The sequence below is a fragment of the Macaca thibetana genome, chromosome 11 (genome assembly GCF_024542745.1).
Source record: "Macaca thibetana thibetana isolate TM-01 chromosome 11, ASM2454274v1, whole genome shotgun sequence".
Taxonomy (NCBI): Eukaryota; Metazoa; Chordata; class Mammalia; order Primates; family Cercopithecidae; genus Macaca; species Macaca thibetana.
This window is the reverse complement of record NC_065588.1, coordinates 65705128-65722103: the sequence shown is the minus strand read 5'-3', so window position 1 is coordinate 65722103 and position 16976 is coordinate 65705128. Positions and strand designations below refer to the sequence as shown.

At 37.7% G+C, this 16976-nt stretch overlaps 1 protein-coding gene across 5 annotated transcripts in view; it reads right to left on the bottom strand.

Annotated features, from left to right (window-relative positions):
• Positions 1–16976, bottom strand: part of FRS2 (fibroblast growth factor receptor substrate 2) — a 109129-nt gene that overhangs the window by 11140 nt on the left and 81013 nt on the right. For 4 of the 5 annotated variants that reach the window (XM_050750107.1, XM_050750106.1, XM_050750108.1 and 1 more), the window contains one exon: positions 6509–6603. The gene's annotated coding sequence lies outside the window, so the exon portion shown is untranslated. Of the gene's footprint in view, positions 1–6508; positions 6604–7029; positions 11708–16976 lie in introns of those variants that run through there. The other variant, XM_050750110.1, reaches the window with a different exon arrangement.

Below are 16976 nucleotides of genomic sequence, written 5' to 3'. Positions count from 1 at the left end.
ATGGCTGCAGCTAGATTTTATACAGCTAGCTAGTTGATTTTACTCAGTAATAATGAGAATAAATTTTGTGAGGCATTAATACTGTCACACAAATCTCAAATTTCTAGTTACATTTGCAAAGGTCACCTATTCTAAAATCATCTAAAAAACAAACCAACTTAAGGTCTCATATATATTATTTAAATAATTAACTTGTGTTCAAGAGTTAATGAAATTAACCCTTTGTGGCTTATCAGGAATTTCACATCCTTCTTTAAAGAGAGAGAGAGAAACAGAGAGACAGAGACAGAGACAGACAAGCAGGCAGGCAGACATTATGTTGCCCAAGGCTGGGCTCAAACTCCTGGGCTCAAGTGATCCTCCCACCTCAGCCTCCTGAGTAGCTGGGACTACAGGAGTGCCAGGCCTGGCTTGTTCTTCTTTAAATAAAAAATCACTGAAAGGATGGTAAACTTCTGGCTTGGCAGGTATTTTGACTGTTGTTACTCATTGTAGTATCTTTTATGTCTCCACAAGACAAGAGTTCATTGGTAATTAAAACAAAATCAAATTTCGAATAGTTCATTGGTAAGGGGGAAAGACAACTTAAAATTAAGCAGTAAAGTAACACACAGAATACTGGCAAAACTGATACAGCATGTCTATTTAATACTCCTTTCCCATAGAAGGAGAGAGAAGTGGTTATACACCTGACATTGAGTGTTTAAGAACACTCCAACTAAGCAGATAAAGAAAATGCCAAAGCATCACTTACAAGGAAGGGAAATAATCAGATAGAGTATGACAATATATGAAAAAAGGAGGAGGGAAGGAAGCACAGAAGCTACAAAACATTACAAACATAAATTTGATTGAAGCTTGTTGAAAATTATTCAGTGGCTCTCTACTATCTTCAGTTTAACAGTATAAACTCTTCAGTATGACAGATCCGATCAGATGCAATGTGATCCCTGTCTACAGATCCAGTCTAGACTCTCCCTGCTCTGTTTCAAGCCCTATTCTTAGTCCCGTCAGAATAAACAAGGTGTGGTTTCCCCAGAGCATCTTGGTCTCTCACATCCTTCCAAGCTGCTCCCTTTCTGCTTCTTTCCTTTCTCAAGATTCAACTCAAAGTGCAGTTCCTCTAGGATGCTTTCCCTGACTCCAAGCAACTAGGCAAGTTATACTTACTATGTATGACCGTCATGCATATGCTACCCCAAAGCACCCTGGGCTTCCTAGTATCATAGCATCTATCCCACTTTGTACTGAGTAGAAATTGTGGCTAGTGTCTGTTTATCTGTCTTCTTTCCTCCATTGTGAGCCTCTTGCCAGCAGGGATGAACCTTACTCATTTTTACATTCCTAGTACCTAACACAATACCTAGCATATAGTAGGTGCTATAGGACCTTTGTGATTTAAATGGACTGTATTAAACAAATGTGAAGGATCCCTAGCAGGTTTAAGTATTAAAAAGATGAAAAAGTGTACTAGTGTATAAACCAAAAGTGTATATGATAACATATAATAGTAAAGTTAATTAAGACTCATGATATTTGGTATTTTTGCTTTAACTAATATGCCAGCTAGGTATCACAGTACAAGGACACGTAAGTCACCATCTTTGTCTTCGAAGAGCTGTGAGTGTCATGGGGGTGGTGGGGTGGGGGAGGGAGAGACAGGTAAATAGAGAATGCACTGCGATAAACCTTGTATTAGGATATGAGTAGAGTACTGTGGGCACAGGAAAGGGAGCAACTAACTTTCTGGGTTAGGCAGGGAAGGAAGCACTATTTGAGCTGGGATTTAAAAGGAGAGTAGAAACAATGTGCTAAGCAAAGTAAAGAGAAATAAGCACCTGAGACAGACAAAAGTCATGAAATGTCATACCACATTCAGGAGAAAGTGAGGTGTTCAGTAAGACTGGACTACAGGGTAGACTGGAGAACAAATGGGACCCAACCATGAAGCAGCCTGAATAAGTTAGGGACATGTTCCCTAGATTTGAGACTTGATCTTTCAATGAACTTGAAGCTAGCCTGCCTCTAGCGTTCCCACAATAGAATGGCATAAACTCTATCATTGCCTTTATCACACTCTGTTGCAGTGTTTATCTTTCTGCACCATCCACTTTGCTGGGATCTCTTTAAAGATAGGAAATCTTGCCTTGCTCATTTTCCAGGGCACTAAGCATACCAACTGACATGGCACATACTTTTTTTTTGAGATGGAGTTTTGCTCTTGTTGCCCCGGCTGGAGTGCTATGGTGTGATCTTGGCTCACTGCAATCTCCGCCCCCCGGGGTTCAAGAGATTCTCCTGCCTCAGACATGGCACATATTCTATAAACATTTAATTTTTTTAAAAAAGTAAATGTTTAATATTAATAAATTATAGGATGAGTAATATAAAAATTTTTAAGGGATAATTGATACAGACATTTTTTAAAAGTCTTCTTGAAATTACATATTCATTCTCCCCAACCTCCTTGTGAAATATAAAGAGCTAAAAGATTACTACAGTACGGCTTTTGCCTCAAAAGATGATCCTCCAAAGGAATGTTTTTCAACTTTTTTTTTCTCACAAGGAACGGGAAAATCATCCTTCCATTTGGCATCTTCATAAGCTACCTGTTAAGGTAGAACCTCTCATGCTGGCAGGGATATACAGTCATGAGCCACAAAACAATTTTTGGTCAGCAACAGACTACATGTATGACAGTGGTTCCCTAAGATTACAAGGGAGCTGAAAAATTCCTCTCACCTACTGACACTATAGCTATCACAGCATCACAGTGCAACACATTATTCATGTGTTTGAGATAATGCTGGTATTAAAAAAAACCTACTGCACTACCAGTGTATAAAAGTATAGCACATTCAGTTATGTACAGTATGTAACACTTGATAATGATAAATGACTATGTAATTGGTTTATTTATTTACTATACTATATATCTATTATTTCAGAGTATACTCCTTCTACTTATTAAAAAAAAATTAACTGTAAAACAGCCTCAGGCAAGTCCTTCAGGAGGTATTCCAGAAGAAGGTGCAGTTTTCCTAGGAGATGACAGCTCCACGTTATTGCCCCTGAAGACTTTCCAGTGGGACAAGATGTAGAAGCAGAAGACAGTGATATGGATGATTCTGACCCTGTATAGGCTCATGCTAATGTGTGTATTTGTGTCTTTGCCTTAGTTTTTCACAGAAGTTTCAAAGGTTAAAAAAATTAAAAATTTTAAAACAGAAAAAAGGATAAAAAGAAAAAATACTTTTGTACAGCTGTAGAACGTATGTGTTTTAAGCTAAGTATTATTACAAGAGAGTCAAAAAGTTTCAAAAAATTAAAAAGTTTATAAAGTAAAAGTTATAGTAAGCTAATTTATTATTGAAGAAAAAAAATTTTAAACAGTGTAGCCTAAGTGTACAGTTTTATAAAGTCTACAGTAGTGTATAATAACATTCTAGGCCTTCACATTCACTTACCACCCACTAACCAACTCACCCAAGAGCAACTTCCAGTCCTGTAACCTTCATTCATGGCAAGTGCCTTGTACAGGTGTACCATTTTTTCTCTTTCATAGTTTTCTTACTGTACCTTCTCTATGTTTAGAAATGCAGATACTTACCATTGTGCTACAACTGCCTATAGTATTCAGTACAGTAATGTTGCTCAGATTTGTAGAGTAGGAGCTACAGACTATACCATATATCCTAGGTGCATAGTAGGCTATACCATCTAGGTTTGTGTAAGTACACTCTATGACATTTGTGCAGTGACAAAAGTGTCTAATGACACATTTCTCAGAATGTACCTCCACCAGTATGTGATACATGATTTATATGAGTGGTAGTGCAACCTACCTGGGGACTGTATCCACACTGAATGCTTGAGTTCAATACAACAATTAATGAAATCTCTAATATGTGATACGAAAGCCTTGTAGGTCATGCCAAAGAGAAAGGAATTTATCCTACACATGATGGAAAACCACTGATGTATTTTAAGTAGAAAAGTGAGATGGTCAGAAGTGCATTTTAAATATAACCATATGTACGATAAATTTAAGTAGGTGTTTAGATCAGAGGAAAGGAAATCAGTTTGGGATTATTAAAAAATGAAATATGATAAAAACCTAAAACAAGAGCAGCAATGGTAGGAATGAAGAAGAAAATAATAAATTTAAGGAACATTTAAGAGGAAAAGTCAGTAGCACCAATAACTGACTTGATATAATGGAAAAAAGAAGCAGCTTCCAGCATGGCAGACGAAGGGTGCTGAGGTTCTATTACCTGAGATACAAAAAACTGTAGTCTTCAAGAGGAAGTGATAACGATTTGTTCAGATATGTTCAACTGAGAGCCCAGGGAACGGCCAAGTGCAATAGTTAAGTACATGAGTATGTGTTTGAGGGAGAAGGTAAAACATTAGAACAAATGTAGTATTTTAACTCTTGAACACTAGCGCAAGGATAGTATGAAGACTGGTCTATGGTTGAAATTCTGGGGAAATACAAATGTGTTTAAATACAGGAGTAGAGAGAAGCCAGTGAAGGGGAAAAAAAAAAAGATCAGAATAGTACAAACTAAGCAAGCATCAAGCAGGAGAGCACCATCCATGGCAGAGACAGATGCCAAACTGCAATGAGCAAGTGGAAGATAAAGAGGTAGCTCCTAGAGGATAGAAATTGGTCTTTCAAGAACTGGTTGAGAAAATAAAGAATAGAGAAGGCTAGGGTGTGAATATATTCAAAAGAGGATATATTACTTGAGTTATGTATTTTAAGATGACACAGATTTATGCAGGCTTATAATCAGTAGGTCAAGAAAGTTTAAAAACATAGTAAAAACAAAGAAAAGAGAAGGGCTAATTGATGGATCAAAACAGAGGGGGATACTACAGACGAGTTCCAGGGCCCAGATTGAGAGGTTTACCCAGAGAAGGAGGAATACTTCATTCTCTGAGGAGAGAGGAAAGACATAAGGGTGGGTGGAATATAAAAAAGAGACTGAAGTAGATAACATTTATCACCCTACATTTCTTCTATAAAAGAGAAGGCAAGGCTTGCAGAATGAGGGACTTGAGAATGGCAGGATTAGTCACCGAGGAGCTACCCAAGAAAAGAGAGCAGGATTATTAAGTAGGCTGAGATGAGAGCTCAGCAGAGGCTGCAGAGGCAAGATTATGCTGTTTTGCTAGCTGTGCTCAGCAGTCCACAGGATAGACAGTTCAACTGACCCAGGGTCAGAGGGTAAGAGGGCGAGGTTACTAAAGGATGTTGGCAATACTACAGGGGTTTGAAGTGACAGATCATCACATCCAGTCAGGAAAGAAGTAAAGAAAGAAGAGAGCCAACAAAATAGAAAATGGGGCAAAGACTCAAAACAAAACAAAAAAACAGGTGGCCTCAGTAAGGCTAAAGAATAGGCTTAGCGTGAGTGAGGGATAGACACAGCTGGAACACAGGCAGTTGTGGCCAATCTTCCAATTCCTGAAAGGAGACTTCTTTAATGTGAAGTTTTCATCCACATCTCTGATTCTTTCCCCTAAACCACAAATTCTTAGGCAAGGGAAAAGGCTAGATACTAGATATTCTGCATTTATGACCACCAGATTAATATTTGAAGACTACATCTGAGCTATGTGACACCTAATAATATGCACTAATATTGTAAACACTTGAGGAACAACCATGTGATCTCATTTGTATACACTCCTCCAAGTTCGTAACTCAGCAAAAACACAAATGATTTTATTATGCTCCCTCAAGACAGCAACATACAAAAGCAAGTAGGGTACATTTAAAAACAAAAGGTAGGCGGGGGTGGTGGCTCACACCTGTAATCCCAACACTTTGGGAGGCTGAGGTGGGAGGACTGCTTAATTAAGTCCATGAGTTCAAGACCAGCCTGGGAAACACAGTGAGACTCTGTCTCTATAAAAAATAGAAAATTAGCTGGGCATAGTGGCACACACCTGTAGTCCCAGCTACTCGGGAGGTTGAGGTGGAAGGATCATTTAAGCCCAGGTGGTGGAGGCTGCAGTGAGCTATGATCATGCCACTGCACTCCAAGCCTGGGCGACGAAGCAAGACTCTGTCTCAGAAACTAAACTAAACTAAACTAAACTAAAATCAAATAAAGTAAAAGATAGCTTTTGTTTGGGAAGAGCAATGCTGTAACAAGTTTGCTGAATACTTTAAATTAGTAAACACGTCTTAGTTAATAAAAGCCATTTATCTTCGTTCTTTGGGAGTCAGGGGGTGGTGTCAGCAATCAGGAAGCAAAATGATTGCAGTTCAAGAAAACATTATTAAATTCTCTCATTAAAAAATTATAGGCCAGGTGTGGTGGCTCACGCCTGTAATCCTAACACTTTGGGAAGCTGAGGTGGCGAATCGTGTGAGCTCAAGAGTTAGAAACTGCCTGGGCAACATAGCGGGACCTCATCTGTATTTAAAATAAAAACTAAAAATAATTGTAAATGCAGGCTTAGTGATGTAAAAAATAAATAAACTTAAACTTACCTAGATCTGGCCATTAATATTCTTAGCCTCTGCTGCAGCATCAGGAGTTTAATCATACTTCAAAATACCATGTTTTCTTTGTTTGCTGACTTAACCTAAAAACAGAAGAAAAACATTGAGCATTTCTCATTTCTAAAGAATAATATTCCTTATGAGCTTTCTGGCAGCACGGTTAGTTCAGTTAATCTATTTAAACAAACTCAAAAGTCTAAAAGATTGAATAAAAAGTATTTAATATATAACATCAATTTTAAAAAGTAATATAATATTCACATGCTACCACTCTTTTTCAGAAGAAAAAGATGATAAAAATGTGATAGTCTAAGTTCTATGATGTTTCTGGCTTCTCTACTACAGCTATAATACTTGCACAACTCACTTCTCTATACTTATCTCCACAGCTGTAAAATGAGGGGTTAGGTTAAACCACCTCTTAGGTTCCATTCCAGCTCTAAAAACCCATTTTAGCCAGTAGCAGACTAATTCTCCGTCCCCAGTGACTTTTCCTAAACCTCACTCACCATAATTCCTCTTGAAGAGCTGTCTTCAAAATCCACCCTCCATATCTTCCTATTCCACAAGACCCCTCCAAAACCAGTTCAGACAAGTCAGCAAATCAGAAAATGGACGGTATGAACAAGCATGCCACAGAATCACAGAACAGTGAAATTACAGTGATAAATTACAGTCTAGATTTACAAGAGATTTCAATATATTTTTGAAAAATTTCTGGTCAATTTACCCTTCACAGCACAAAAAAATCAAACTTACTCAAACAGGGACACTAATATTTACTGAATACCTACTCTGTATCAGCATTTTATTAGGGGTTATGGGAATAGTGTCATTTTAATCTACATACTAACTAGAGAACAAATATAATTGATAGCCAAAATGAACATTTCTAAAACCACGTACTCACAGACAGTCAACAATTTCAACTCTGAACTTCAAATGCAACAATTTCAACTCTGAACTTCAATTTCATATATAAAATCAGCATGCCAGGTGTTGGCTCACACCCCTTGGAGATGCTGCTACACCTCACTTTAAGGTGGGCAGCAATCCAGTCCCTCTTCTTTACTATCCCTTTCTTTTCTCCAGGAGCTCAAATATACACCACGCTTTGTCTCTGGCTTGGAAAACTGCCCAGGGCTGAACTAATTCTACCATAAACCAATTCTTTTAGGTGAATATATACTCTCTTTGCCCATCTCTTCTAAAATGTATTCTAAGGGATTTTGGCCAATTAAGTCAGAAACATCTCTATTCCTCTCATTCTTCATTCCACTTATAAGCATTCTCCAACCCTTATCCTGCAATGAATTTAATGACTGCACATAAAATTAAGAGAAATGATAGTGATCTACCTATTAACTACCAATGAAAAGTCACAAGCTTTGAAATGAAGTTAAACATATTAAAGAATCAGTGTACCAACTCATTAAGCTCTTAAAAATATTAAAGAGTCCCCACATGAATCTCCAGAAATTATTTTAATCTCTTGAGAATCAATATTTATTCAATTTTATTCTTTAATTATTTTGATTAATGCTGCCAATGTATTATAGAGTTTTTGCTTGCTTTTACTGTTTTTCAGTGCAAATATCCAGCATGTCAGTTGTATCGGGGAGTCAAGATTTTTTGTGCCTCATTTAGAAGAATACTTTTTACAAGAAAACACATTCTGAGTTCTAAGCAACTGACATACCAAAGTACTCCTGGAATGAACATAACCCAATGGACCATGGGTGTCCACTGGATGCCTCAGACACTCTATGACTTCTTACCCCTCTTGGTTTCTCCCCATTGTTGGAAGACTAAGAACTAAAAGATAATTAGGAGGCAGTAAGGGAAAAGGTGGTTATAGGCACTACATGGAACTATAATCTTATTGTTGTAACATCAGTATTTTTCTATAAAATAGGTATATATAACTGCACTGACTGTGACACTTAGTAAAAAAAAAATGCAATTTTACCAAGAGGCTAAAAATTACACTAAATGCTGTCTATCACCACCCCATTTTTCTACAGTGAACTAATTTACCTTACTGTATGCCACACATAGGGTCATTTGGATTACCTCATTTAATCCAAACAACCAATAAGGTACATATTACCATTATTTCTGCGTTCCAAATAAGGAAACCAAGCCTTAAAAAGGTTAGGTAGCTTTCCCAAGGTCAAGAACTGATCAGAAGAGCTAGACTTAAATTTTGATCTGATACCAAAGCCCAAGCAGTTATTAATTAATACACGCAAAAATCTTAAAAACAATGTTTAGCATGTAGTATGCACTAGTAAATGTCAGCTGTGGAAATAACAGTACTTTGTTATTATACAATGCTGCATGCCTTTGACCATCAGTCAACCTTTCTGTGTCAACATTCCCTCATTTATAAGATTAGGACACCCACTTCATAGAGCTACTATGAAAAACCAAAAAAATCTCTGGATATAAAGACATTTAGAAAATTAATAGCATTTTAAAAGACAAGGCATTATTATATCATCATTACAAGTAAAATTCTGTCTCTTATTTCACAAAGAAGCCTTTTGCACTGTAAGCACAGAAAATCTAGAACTTAAGCACATACTTATAACAAGTATTACATTAATAAATTTAGTAAAGCTGTCCTAAATTATTCCAAATATGATTCTTGCAGAATGACATGTAAAGAGAACACTGAACTCTATTCACAAGTATGATTATAAATTTGGTGCTTAGGAAGCTATATGTGCTCTTTTGGTTCACTAGCAATGAGGGGGAATTTGGCTTATACTACAGTAATACTACAGTAATTTTGTTCAAATGCAACCAGGAAAGAATGTCTATAGTTAGAAGCATAGCCAACTAAATTTTGGGCACAGTAAACTGCCATGTTTCATTACATTAAAACAATCAAGAGGATAGCATTCAAAAACCATGTTGTGTCCATGGTCTGGCTGTTGTTTTTTCTTTTTTTAACCATTGGGTAGGTCTTGTAACATACACATTAATTTTCTGTTAATTCTTAACACTGACAAAGATTTCTGGATTATTTATATTATTCTGAAAAAGAGCAGTTAAAAAAAAAAAAGCTAACGAGGAGAGATTCTCAGTACATTCTACTAGTTGCCTTAAATCAGAACCATTATGTCAAAAGCCAGGACATCTGCAACAGTTCCCTTGCTAGGTGAAAATTTAAAGTACACACCTATACACAAAACTACAAAGGTACATGACTATTTTTAAGCATCCATCCATGAATATGGTTGTATTTGCACATTCTTAAATAGATCTTTCTTCCTTTTTTTAAATCTGAGGACAAAGTTGATGAACTGCTTCATAATACGTAACCCTCCACTCACCCCCTTTTTAACTCTTGAAAAAAATCAATTACATTACTTACAAATCACTTCAATATCTGGTACTTTAATTTCTCGCAATTATATCTAATCAAAATTCCCTGAACTGCAGTTTAAACCAGATTCCTCTCATTTCTCTATCAAAGACAAGTAAAACCAGTATGATCAAGAAAGATTAAGCATATGCTTATGTATATTTAAACTGTCATCAATTCACTTTTCTGTGGATAAATTTCAAATATTAATAAAGTGGCATTTCTTTTAAGATGGGTCTCACTATGTTGCCCAGGCTGGTCTCGAACTTCTGGGCTCAAGCAATCCTCCCACTTCAGCCTCCCAAAGTGCTAGGATTACAGGTGTGAGCCACTGTGCCCAGCCTAAAGCAGCATTTATTTCAGACATAGTTGCTTGAATTAAGCTAACAAAAGGTTATGTAGTAGATAAAAATGATTTTTAAGCAACTATCAATATTAAAGAGAAAATTAAACAATGAATTCATTTCCCTATCCACACACTGAGGCATTTTACCAAGTATTTTCTGAGCACCTATTCTGTGTGTCAGGCACTGAGTTAAGTGTTAGAAATAAAGATAAAGGACACATTTCCTGACTCCAAGGAGCTTACTGTCTAGTGAGAGAGACAGACAAGAAAATGAATATGTGGCAGAATTGCAGACCCATGTGCTGGTGCTATCAGAACATTCAATACATAGCAGAAGGAAAGACAGAAAGAAGCATCAAAAAAGGCTCCCAGGGAAAGCTGGTCCCTACATTGAGTCCTGAAAGATGGATGGGAGTTAGCTAGGGCAGGGGCAATCCAGATCAAGAAGAAAACATGTAAAACCCCCCCAAACCTAAAAGAACAGGGCCTCCTCCAGGAGCACCCGGTAGTTCCTTAGAGTTGGAATGTAGGGTGTGCATGGGAAAATATTAGGAGATAGGTAGGAAAGAAGGCACATGGCCATTTCACCGAGGGTCAGTTTGTACTACTGAGGGTAATTCACATTTCCCCTTAAAATCTTACATAAACCACTAATGTCCTACCAGAATACTTTCCCATGGGGACAGAAAACTGACATTACTTTCAAGAATAATTTAACTTAAAATTAGTAAGAATAAAATTAATAGTGTTTTACTGTGTGTCATGTCCAAATTCTAACCTTCAAGGCACAACATCCATCTATAAACATTTCCCCTGATAGCAACTGGACTTGCAGTGTCACCGAACAATGACCTGAACCTCAGATTCTCTCTTCCCTTCTAGACCCCGAAAACTCACACACTTTAACCCCAAATCTCACATTGAATCTCAAAGTCCCTTTTAATCATGTATTTTGTTTTTTAGGAACAGAAATCCAAGAATATATATAGAGAGAGATTCATTTGTTTATGCGTATGCGTGTTTGTGTGTGTATGTATACATATAAAACAACACACACACATATATAAAACAATTTTGTGTGGGTATTTGGCAAATACTAAGAAAGTATTACTAAAATAGTTTGCTAAAAAAACTAGCTTTTTTTAAAAAAGAAAAAGCTAAAATGGAAGATGATACAAAATACTATATCTCCACCTTTAGTAGTGTTGGTCATAACTCAATCCTGGAGTCATCCTTAATCTTGGTACATATCTATAGCAAGAGACACTGGTGAGGAAATTTAGACAATTAAATTGGAGCGCCCATAATGTCTGCTCTAAGATATGTGCAAACCCAGCAGATGAGTCACTCAGTCTCAGCTAATTAACAAGGTAATCAGTACTAAGGGCAACAATCCTAGCGCGCGCGCGCGCGCGCACGCGCACACACACACACACACACACACACACACACACACACCCCAACCTTCAGAACTCTCAAAGAAGGCCGGGCGCATTGGCTCAAGCCTGTAATCCCAGCACTTTGGGAGGCAGAGACGGGCGGATCACGAGGTCAGGAGATTGAGACCATCCTGGCTAACACGGTGAAACCCCGTCTCTACTAAAAAATACAAAAAACTAGCTGGGAGTGGTGGCGGGCGCCTGTAGTCCCAGCTACTCGAGAGGCTGAGGCAGGAGAATGGCGTAAACTCAGGAGGCGGAGCTTGCAGTGAGCTGAGATACGGCCACTGCACTCCAGCCTAGACAGAGCGAGACTCCGTCTCAAAAAAAAAAAAAAAAAAAAAAAAAAACTCTTAGTTTAGTGCCTTATACTGCAGTATAAAAACATATACAGGGAAATCAAATACCATCCTCTAGCAACATCAAAAGGATGAACATTCTATATGAGCAATCCCATAGCTCTCTCCACTAAAAAGTCACAGATCGCACCATAGAAAGCAAAGGTGTGTGCTTTTAAGGCAGCAGTAAGAAAGTAGAGGCACTCTCTAGAAAACGATTATCATTAACTCTGAAAATCTGAATGAATAGATTTGATCTCATAGAGTTAGAGCATTCAGTTTTCTGTAAACATTGTAGATCAAAATTCCATGTTTTTATTCTTTAGCTCAGTGATAACTTCTACGTATTAATCTTACAACTGTGTCAAATTAATAAAGGGTTACTTAACCTTCATAATAAATCTCTAGTTTAGAAATTTACTAATAAACAGTAATCCCTTAGCAGGGACAGAACTCTAGCATAATACTTAACTTATGAAAAACACATATCATACAAAATCTTTAACCCAATATCCATTTACTAAAAAATACTGTGAAATTCAAAGGAATTGTTATTTCCCAAATAAATGCCAAGTTGTTCTTAATGTAATCACTGAGTAACTTAAAATCAATTCAGTTTTTTCTATTACACTCATGATTATAGGCAATGAAGTTTTTACTAAACTGAGCAACCGTAGGAGGTAAACCCACAAGTATGAATTTTACAATATTTTCCTTAATATGGTATACCTAACGGTTCTTAAAAAGCATTTGGCTTTATGGCTTTATTTTTTAAAACAACAAAATTTAAAGGCAAGTCACTCTAATTTCAAGCTTCATGTTAAATACACAAACTAATATTATTCAAACCATAAACATCAATAAAACACTAAAAGACATGTAAGAAAATCCCTAGGCATCTTCACTTTTTATATATAATAGCTTTAACCTATAACTAAATAAACACTAATGATGGATAACAGAAAAGTAAATAAAAGCTAGTCACGGAGGCTCATGCCTGTAATCCCAGCACTTTGGTCAAGGCAGGCAGATCACTTGAGGTCAGAAGTTCAAGACCAGTCTGACCAACACAATTAAACCCCGTCTCCATACAAAAATGAGCCAGGTGCGATGGTACATGCCTGTAGTCTCAGCTACTCAGAGGGCTGAGACGTGTGAATCGCTTGACCCTGGGAGGTGGAGGCTGCAGTGAGCTGAGATCATGCCATTGCACTCCAGGCTTGGTAACAGAGCGAGACAAAAAAAAAAAAAAAAAAAAAAAAAGAGAAGACAAGACAAGAGAAGACAAGAGAAGACAAGACAAGACAAGACAAGAGAAAGAGAGGGAGGGAGGGAGGGAGGGAGGGAGGGAGGAAGGAAAGAAAAGAGAAGAGAAGAGAAGAGAGAAGAGAAGAGAGAAGAGAGAAGAGAGAAGAGAGAAGAGAAAGAAAGAAAGAAAGAAAGAAAGAAAGAAAGAAAAAGAAAGAAAGAAAGAAAGAAAGAAAGAAAGAAAGAAAGAAAGAAAGAAAGGTAAATTAAAAGGTATTTTTCAAAACTGAATATAGAAATGTATAAGTACAATTTACTATAAATCTGTACTTCCAAACTCAGGTGGATATGATGTTACTAGACTCATATTAAAAGCCTAAATATGGGCCAGGTGTGGTGGCTTACACCTGCAATCCCAGCACTTTGGAAGACTGAGGCAAGAGGACTGCTTGATGCCAGGACTTTGAGACCAGCCTGTGCAACATAGCAAGACATCGTCTCTAATTTTGTTTTAAAGTCTAATATTGACTATGTGTACATGAAATGTGTATACCATGTGTACATCACCCCCCGCCACATACACACTGATCAAAAGAAGCTATGCCAAATGCCAAGCAACTCTAACCCCCCAAAACAAACTGTTTCACAAATAGCTCATTTAAATGTTTCTGCATTTAAATCAACCTAATATTGATAAATATACTCTCAAAGAAAACTAAATTTGCCTATTTATTCTCTACTTCTAGAGCAGTGCATTCAAAGTAATTGTTACAATCTAACACACCTGATTCAAGTATCCCACTAATAAAAATGTTTGTTGTGTATAGTCATCCCTTTGTGTATCTGGGTATTGGTTCCAGGGCCTCTGTATGGACCAAAACACGTGCACACTCAAGTGCCACAGTCGTCCCTGTGGAATCTGTGTATATGAAAAGTCAGCCCTTTGTATATGGAAATTTTGCATCCCACAAACACTTTCTGGTTGACAAAATCCACCTATAAGTGGAGCCATACGGTTCAAACCCTGTGTTGTTAAAGGGTCAATTGTATATACGTTTTGTAACATGCCCCCTCACGAAATGCCAACAACAAAAAGTTTACCAGAAAAGTTTGCATCAGAGCACATCTATCCCTGTGATTAACTTTTATAGAGCTCTTAAAATAAGTATTGTTCAAAAACTATTTAATGACAAAGACAAAATGTTCATGATATAAAATTAAGTATAAGAAAAAAGGGCTGGGCGCAGTGGCTCATGCCTGTAATCCAGCACTTTGGGAGGCCGAGGCAGGCAGATCACCTTAGGTTAGGAGTTTGAGACCAGCCTGGTCAACATGATGAAACCCCATCTATACTAAAAACATAAAAATTAGCCAGGGGTGGTGGCACATGCCTGTAATCCCAGCTACTCGGGAGGCTGAGGTAGGAGAATTGTTTGAGCCTGGGAGGCAGAGGTTGCAGTGAGCTGAGTTCACACCACTGCACTCCAGTCTGGGCAACAGAACAAGAACAAGACTCTGTCTCAAAAAAAAAAAAAAAAAAGAGAAGAAAAAAGGTAAAAAACTATTATTAAAAAAAAAAAGCTGGGCGGAGCATGTGGTTCACACCTATAATCCCAGCACTTTAGGAGGCCGAGTAGGGAGGACTGCCTGAGCCTGGGAATTCAAGATCAGCCTGGGCAATTTAGTGAGACCCTGTCTCTACAAAAAATAAAAAAAAAATAGCAGGGCATGGTGGCAAATGCCTGTAATCCCAGCTACTCGGGAGGCTGAGGTGGGAGGATCGCTTGAGCCCAGGAGGCCAACAGTGCAGTGAGCTGTGATCACGCCACTGCACTCTAGCCTGGGCGACAGAGTGAGACACTGTCTCAAAACAGTAACAAACCACTAGATGCAATATGTATCCCTAGGTTGGATCTTGGAACAGAAAAAGAACATCAGTAGAAAAACAGAAGAAATGTAAATAGTCTGTAATTAATAGTATTGTACTAGTATTAATTTCTTAGTTTTGACACATATGCCACGGTTACATAAGATGTTAACACTAGGGGAAGCGAGGTGAAGGGCATATGGGAACTATCTTTACAACTTAACATTCTAAAATTATTCTAAAAAATTTTATTTTAAAAGTTGCTCTTCACATCCAGTAGCAAACTTGAAAGGATTTGCATTATTAAAAAATAACATTTTACACCAATTTTTCTCTCTCCTACCTCCACATAAAATACATAAACCCACACACACACAAAAAACTAGATGAACACACCCTAAAATGTTAACACTGATTCATTTGGTGGTAGAATGAAAAGGATTTTTTCTTTTTATGTTTTCTAGTGTGTGAATTGCTTTTATAATCAATGATTTATTAACTAAAGAAAATACAAATCAATACTTACTGAAGAGTTCTTTAGAAACAAAAGCTGTAAGTGTCTAAGCAGAGCCCAAAGGCAGACTACATACAAAACACGTTTGGGCAGACTCTGAAGAACACAGTGGCCAAGGGAAACTGCCAGGAGCATTTAAGTAGGGAAACTAATTAGTAAATGCTGGAAACCTGCCAAAGAGCAGAACTTAACATCTACTCTCAGGTTAAAGTGCCTGAGGCCAACAAGCTATGCTCAAAATTCACATCTTAGGGGAATGAATGTCTTGAAAAGCACCCAATACTAAGAATTCACGGAGATACACAGCCTGGGTTTACTTCAAACACAAATAATGCAGCTGGACACCTGGTACACAACTGCCCACTGAGAACTCCTAGAGACAGTTTTCAGTACCACAATATGGTCCCAAAGTTTTTCTTCCCTACTTCTTTCCTCTCTAACATTTTCCTACCACCTACGCCCATTCCTTAGCCCTAAGGCCTAAAAATGGCACCCTGGTGCCATCTAGCAACATGGGTAGAATTATCCAGGTCTAGAGACCACTGAAATTACAGAATCAAATCCTATTTCAGATGTGTAACAGATGCCTCCCACAAGCTTTTTTTTTTTTTTTCCTGATACTTTTAAGGAAAACTATGTTCTAGTAACTCCATTAAGCCATAAGGGAAAATTTAATCAACAATAAATATTCTCCAATCAAAATTTAAAGGTACAATCATATTGTCCCTTAAAGAAAGTGCTAGTGGAATCAGATTACATTTTGATAAGAAATTTCTTCTAAGCTGTAATCAGCATAACTTACATATGTTAGGTTGCAAGCTCCTAAAATAACTCTAAGTGGGTCAGGCGCGGTGGCTCACGCCTATAATCCCAGAACTTTGGGAGGCCGAGGCAGGTGGATCACGAGGTAAGCAGTTCAAGACCATCCTGGCTAACACAGTGAAACCCTGTCTCTAATGAAAATACAAAAAATTAGCAGGGCGTGGTGGTGGGCGCCTGTAATCCCAGCTACTCGAGAGGCTGAGGCAGGACAGTCTTGTGTACCTGGGAGGCAGAGGTTGCAGTGAGCTGAGATTGTGCCACTGCACTCCAGCCTGGGCAACAGAGTGAGACTGAGATTCCGTCTCAAAAAAAAAAATCGCTCTAAGTGGCCTGTTCTGAGTTTCGTGTTGCTTTTTAAAAATAATTTGTAATTGTTTGTTTATGGGACACTCATTCTCAGCAGAAAGTATAGTAAGTCCTAGAACCACCACTTAATAAACATTTATATGCATTCCTTTTTACTTTTTTTTTTTTTTTTTTTTGAGATGGAGTCTTGCTCTGCCGCCCAG